Here is a 6779-nt window from a genome sequence, read left to right as displayed (position 1 = left end):
CTCTGGAACTTAGGTCCTTTAATCAGGCCTGAGCTCTCACATCTTAGAAGCTGAACAGTTCCTGCTATAAAAAACACACTCTCTGTTGATGCCTTTCCTTCATTGAAGGAACATAACTTTCCCAATGTACTGTGTGCTGAGAGTCACACACTGCTTGAAAACATTTGCTTGGAGTTCACTTTTCAGTGGCAATTTCCCCTGAGACTGTGACAGTAGGGAAGCGCCCACAATCACAAGACAAGCAAGCATCCAAATACCTGTTCCATCACGTTTTCTCTGTTAGAGAGGTCCAGTGAACCCAGGTCTATCTGGAAAAGTTTGGATCCTGTGGGGTCACATCCTGAGTGTGAACCTGAATACAGGACAAAATTCACCTTTTTCTCTCAGTTGGCACTAAAATGGTTTGGCATAGCCACTGCTTAAATATCCATCCAGTACTTGTTTTCTTATTTCTGACAGTGACAGATATGGTTCACCCATGTAATTTCTGAAGCAAGCAGTCTGCTTGCCACTTCTATCTGGTGGTCCCTTTCCTGTGAAATGTCACATAATATAGGTAGCACCACATGGCACCCAGCTCTCTCAGACACACTCTGACAGCCTGTTTCCTCCTTGGCAGTCCTGGTGTGACCTAGGAATGTATTTACAAGGCTCAGAGATTGTATGGAAACATATCCCCTGACTCGGGATGTTAGGTCATCTGGGCAAGACTGGAGGTCTCACGTCTTACAATCTAGACAGTTCCTAATAGATAGAGGCCTGGAAACACACTCTCTGGTGACGCCTTTCCTTACTCAAAGGGCCATTGCTTTCCCAACATTTTAGGGCCAACCTAGAGGAAAATGCGAAATTTGCCACCAAGATCCATTACCCAGGTTCACACGCAGGATGTGTCCCCACAGCACTGAAGAATTTTCAAGACAGACCTAGGCTAACCCTAACCCTAACCCTAAGCCTAGGATCTCTCCTACAGAGAAACATGATGGAACAGACGTTTGGATGATGTTTTGCCTTTTCCTGTGAGTGTGGTGGACTTCCCTATGGTCAAACCATCAAGGGAAATTGCTACTGAAAAACAACTTCCAGGCAAGCATTTTCAAGCAGTATGTGACTCTCAGCACACAGAATGCTGGGAAAGCTACGTTCATTTGAGGAAGGAAAGGCATCAACAGAGAGTGTGTTTTCAGGCCTCTATCTATCAGGATCTGTCTATATTCTAAGATGTGAGATCTCCAGGCTTGTCCAGAGGACCCATCTTCCAGGAAACACTGGGCAGTGTTTCCCTGCAAATTTTGAGCCTTGTAAGCACATTCCAAGATCACTCAGGAATGTCCATGATGAAACAGGCGATGGAAGAGTGTCCGTGTGTGCTGTGTGTCATTCTGCCCTTACCAAATGAACTGACATTCCACTGGAAATGGGCCAGGGACTAGGAGTTATGAACCGCCTGTTGCTTCAGAAATCCAGAAAGCTGGAACAAAGCTATCATTGTCAGAAGTAAGAAAACAGATATTAAATGAACTTTCAAGCAGTTGTTAGGCCACAACGTTTTAAGCCCAATGGAGAGGATAATGCAAATTTTGCCACCAAGATCTGCTATCAAGATTCACATTCATGATGTGTCCCTGCAGTATCCAAGAATTTTCCAGATAGGACTAGGCTCACTATATCTCACCTACAGAGCAAACGTGATGGAACAGACATTTGAATGTGGTTCCCTTTTACTGTGTTTGTGGGGCTTTCCCTCCAGTCACATCTTCAGGGGAAATTCTTAGTGATAAATGACCTCCAAGCAAGTGTGTGACACTCAGGAAGCAGAATGTTGGGAAAACAATGTTCCTTCAAGGAAAGACAGGCATCAGCAGAGAATGAATTTTCAGTCCTTTATCTATCAAGAATTGTCTAGATTTCTAAGATGTGAGACCTCCAGTCTTACCCTGAGGACCTAACTTGCAGAGTCAGGGCAGTGTGTTTCCCTGCACTAACCCAGGCTTTTAACCACCTTCCTACATCATCCCAGAACTGCCCATGAGGAAACAGGCTGCAGGAATGTGTTCAGACTGCAGGGTGCCATGCTGTTGTTACCCAGGTGAGGTGACATTCCATTGCAAATAGGCCATCAGCAGCACTTGCGAGCTGCCTTCTTGCTTCTGAAATCCCAAAGGTGGGTCAAAAGTGACCACTGTTAGAAATTAAAAAAAAAAAAAAAGCAATTGTATGGATTTTCTAGCAGTTGCAAATTTGACTATCAAGTTCCGGTATCCACTGTCAGACTCAGGAGGTGTCTCTGCTGTATCTACCCATATTTCACAAAGACCTAGGCTCACTGGATGCTCTGATAGAGAAAATGTGATGGAACAGATGTTTGGATCTTGGATTGCCTTACCCTGTGAGTGTAGAGGACATCCTTACTGTCACAACATCACAAGAAATTGCTACTGAAAAATGACCTGCAAGCAAACGGTTTCAAGCAATGTGTGACTCTCAGTTCACAGAATACTGGGAAAGTACTGTTTCTTCGAGGAAGGAAGGGTATCAACAGAGAGTGTGTTTTCAGGCCTCTATCTATGAAGAACTGTCTTGATTCTAACAAGAGCCCTCCAGCCTTCCCAGAGAACGGAACTTCCAGAGTCAGGGCAGTGTCTTCCTTGCCCTTTTAATGCTTTGTAAACATATTCCTAGGTCACACTGGGACTGTCCATGAGGACACAGACTGTGGGCGTGTGTCTGAGTATACAGAGGGGCCATTATGTGCTTATTTAGATAAGGTGACATTCCACTGGAAATAGGCCCATGACTAGGAGTGGTGATCTCCTTGCTTGCTTCAGAAATCCCAAAGGGTGAACCAAAGTTATTGCTCTTCAAAGTAAGAAAACAGCAATTAGATGGATTTTCAAGCAGGTGCCAGGCCACACAGTTTTAGGACAAACCGAAAGAGAAATGTGAATTGTGCCACCAGTTCCAGTATCCAGGTTCACACTTAGGATGTGGTCCTGCAGTATACACGATTTTCCAGACAGACCTAGGCTCTCTGGATCACTCCTAGAGACAAAATGTGATGCAACAGAAGTTTGGATGTTGGTTTGCCTTTTCCAGTGAGTGTGGGGGCCTTCCCTAAGGTTACACTGTCAGAGGAAGTTTCTACTGAAAAATGACCTCCAAAGAGCGTTCTCAAGCAGTGTGTGATCCCCAGTACAGAGAATGCAGGGAAAAGTATGTTTCTTCAAGGAAGAAAAGGCATCAACAGAGAGTGTGTTATTAGGCCTATATCTATTAGTAACTGTCTAGAATCTAACATTGACCTCCAGGCTTGTCCAGGGGACCTAACTACCAGAGTCAAGGCACTATTTTTCCTACACCTTCCAAGCCTCCCAAAGACATCCTAGCTCATATAGGGATGGCCCATGAGGAAACAGACTGTAGGAGAGTGTCTGAGATTGTATGGTACCAATACTGTGCTTACCTAGATGAGATGACATTCCTCTGGGAATGGGCCAGAGGGTAGGAGTGGTGAGTCGCCTGCTTGATTCAGAAATCCCAAAGGATGGACCAAAGCTATCATTGTCAGAAGGAAGAAAACAGCAATTGGATGGATTTCCAAGCAGTTGCAAGGCCGTAACATTTTCCCAAATCAAGAGAAAAAATATTATTTTTGCCCCAAAAATCCGGTATCCATGTCCAGACTCAGGATGTCTCCATGCAGTATCCACAAAGTTTCCAGACAGAACTAGTCTCAGTGGATCGATCCTACTGAGAAAATGTGATGGAACAGACGTTTGAATGCTAATTTGTCTTTCTCTAAAAATGGAGAGTGTGGCATCCCCATGGTCACACCATCAGGGGAAAGTGCTACTGAAAAATGACCTCCATGCCAGCATATTCAAGCCGTGTGTGTCTCTCTGCACACAAAATGTTTGGAAAGTTATGTTCCTTCAAGAAAAGAAATGCATCAACAGAGAGTGCTTTCAGCCCTCTATCTATCAGGAGATGTCTACATTCTAAGTCGTGAAACCTTCAGTCTTTCTTAGGGATCCTAACACCCAGAGTCAGGGCAGTATGTTTCCATGAACTTTTCAAGCCTTGTAAACATTTTCCAAGTATATACTGGGACTGCTCCTGAAGAAACAGGCTGCACGAGTGTATCCGAGTGTGTTGGGCAGCATACTGTGCTTACCTGCATGAGGTGCCAGTACAATGGAAATCAGTTAGTGGCTGGAGTGGTGAGCAACCTGCTTGCTTCAGAAATTCCAAAGGGTGGACAAATCTATCACTGTCAAAAGTAAGAAAACAGCAATTGGATGGATTTTCAAGGATTTGCTACACTGCACCATTTTAGAACCAATGTGGTCCCAAAATGAGTGTGGGAGATGAAAATGAGAATTTTGCCACCAAGTTCATATATACAAGTTCACACTCATGATGTGTCCCCACAATACCCATGAATTCTCCAGACAGACCTAGGCTCACTTGATCGCACCTAAAGACAAAATGTTATGGAGTACACGTTTGGATGTTGGTTTGCCTTTCCCAGTGAGTGTGGGAGCCTTCCCTACCATTGCACCTTCAGGGGAATTTTCTACTGACCAATGGCCTACAAGCAAGTGTTTTCAAGCACCGTGTGACTCTCAGCACACAGAATGTTGGGAAAGCTATGTTTCTTCGAGGACAGAAAGGCATCCATACGGAGTGTATTTTTAGGCCTCTATCTATCAGGAACTGTCTAGAACTCAAGGCATGAGACTTCAAGGCTTTCCCAGGGTCCTAACTTCCAGAGTTAGGGTACTGTGTTTCCCTGCACCTTCCAAGGCTTTAAACACATTCCTTATTCAAACTGGGCCTGCCCATGAGGAAACAGGATGCAGGAGTATGTCTGAGAGGGCTGGGTGCCATACAGTGCTTAACTAGATGAGGTGACATTACACTGGAAATGGGCCAGCAGATAGGAGTAGTGAGCCGCCTGCTTGCTTTAGAAACCTCAAAGGTTTGACCAATGTTATCACTGTCATTATCAGGAAGAGACCAATTGGATGAATCTTCAGGCAGTTGCTAAGGCCGCACTCTTTTAGATCCAACCGACAAAATTTGCTAATTTTGTCAACAGATTCAAGGATGCAGATTCACACTCAGTATGTGTCCCTGTAGTATCCAAGAATTTTCCAGACAGGCAGAGGATCATTGGATCTCTCCTAAAGAGAAAACTTTATAGAATAGACATTTGGTTGGTTGTTTTCTTTTTCCTGTGAGTTTGGGGGTCTTCCCTACAGTAACACAGTCATGGGAAATTGTTACTGAAAAATCACCTTCAAGCAAGGATTTTCAACCAGTGTGTTACTCTCATCACACAGAAATCTGGGATAACTATGTTACTTAAATGCATGAAAGACATAAAAGTGGGTGTTTTTCAGGCATCTATCTGTCAGGAACTATCTAAAGTCTAAGATGTGAGAACTCCAGGTTTGCACACAGGGCCTAATTTCCAAAGTCATAGCCAGTATATTTCATTGCACTTTCAGAGCCTTATGAACACATTCCTGGCTCCTATTGGGTCTGATTCAGAGGAAACTGGCTGTGAAATTATCTAAGATTGCTGAGAGCCATACTGTTGTTACCTAGATTATTTGACATTTTAATGGAAATGATCCAGCTCGATGGGGTTGCAAGCCACCTGCTTGTGTCAGAAACCTGAAAGATTTGACCAAACCTATTGATGTCAGAAGTAGGAAAATATCAATTGGATGGATTTTCAGGCAGCTGCCAGCGCACATCCTGTTAGTGCCAAAAGAGAGACAATGCTAATTTTGCCAAGAAGGTCAAATATTCAGGTTCACAGTCAGTATGTTTCCCTTGCAGTATCCAAGAAATTTCCAGAGAGACCTGGGGCCATTGGATCCTTCTGACAGAGAAAAATTGATGGAAGAGACATTTTGATGTTTGCTTGCTTTTCCCTGTGAGTGTGGGAGCCTTCCCTAGTGTAACACACGTGAGGGGAAATTTTTACTTAAAAATGACTTCCAGGCAAGGGTTTCCACTTAGCGGGTTACTCTCAGCAAACAGAATGCTGGGACACCTGTGTTCACTCGTGGAATGAGCGGCAATGAATAGGGTGCTTTTCAGGCATCTCTCTATCCATGACTGCTGTCTGGATTCTAAGATGTGAGAAGACCACGCTTCCACAGATGCCCTAAATTCCAGAGACACAGCCAGTAAGTTTCCCTGAACTTTCCATGGTTCATGAGCACAGTACTCTATCTTACTGGGACACACCATGAGGAGAGAGTCTGGAGGAGTGTGTCTGACACAGCTGAGTGCCATACTGTTTCTAAGTAGTTTAATTGGCATTCCAATGGAAATGATCTTGCCACAAGGAGTTGCACGCTGCCTGCTTGCTTCAGCAATTCCAGTGTTTTGACCAAAGCTATTGCTGTCGTTAGTGGGAAAAGAGCAAGTGTACTGATTTTCAAGGAGTTGCTAAACCCCAGCCTACTGTGGCCAACACAGAGAAAATTCTAATTTGCCAACAAGGTCCAGAATCCAGGTTCACACTGAGCATGTGTCCAAGCACTATCCAAGAATTTTCCAGACAGACTTAGGATCACTGGATCCATCCTACAGGGGACTTCACGGAACAGATGTTTTGACATTTGTTTACTTTTCTCTGTCAGTGTGGGGGCATTTCCCATGGTAACACAGGGGAGGGGAAATTGTTACTTCAAAATGACTTCCAGGCAAGAATTTCCAAGCAGTCTGTCACTCTCAGCAAACATAATGCTGTGAAATCT

Source organism: Muntiacus reevesi, unplaced genomic scaffold (genome assembly GCF_963930625.1).
Source record: "Muntiacus reevesi unplaced genomic scaffold, mMunRee1.1 SCAFFOLD_49, whole genome shotgun sequence".
In the NCBI taxonomy this organism is placed as follows: domain Eukaryota; kingdom Metazoa; phylum Chordata; class Mammalia; order Artiodactyla; family Cervidae; genus Muntiacus; species Muntiacus reevesi.
The sequence above is the reverse complement of the archived record's forward strand: the minus strand, read 5'-3'. Positions refer to the sequence as shown.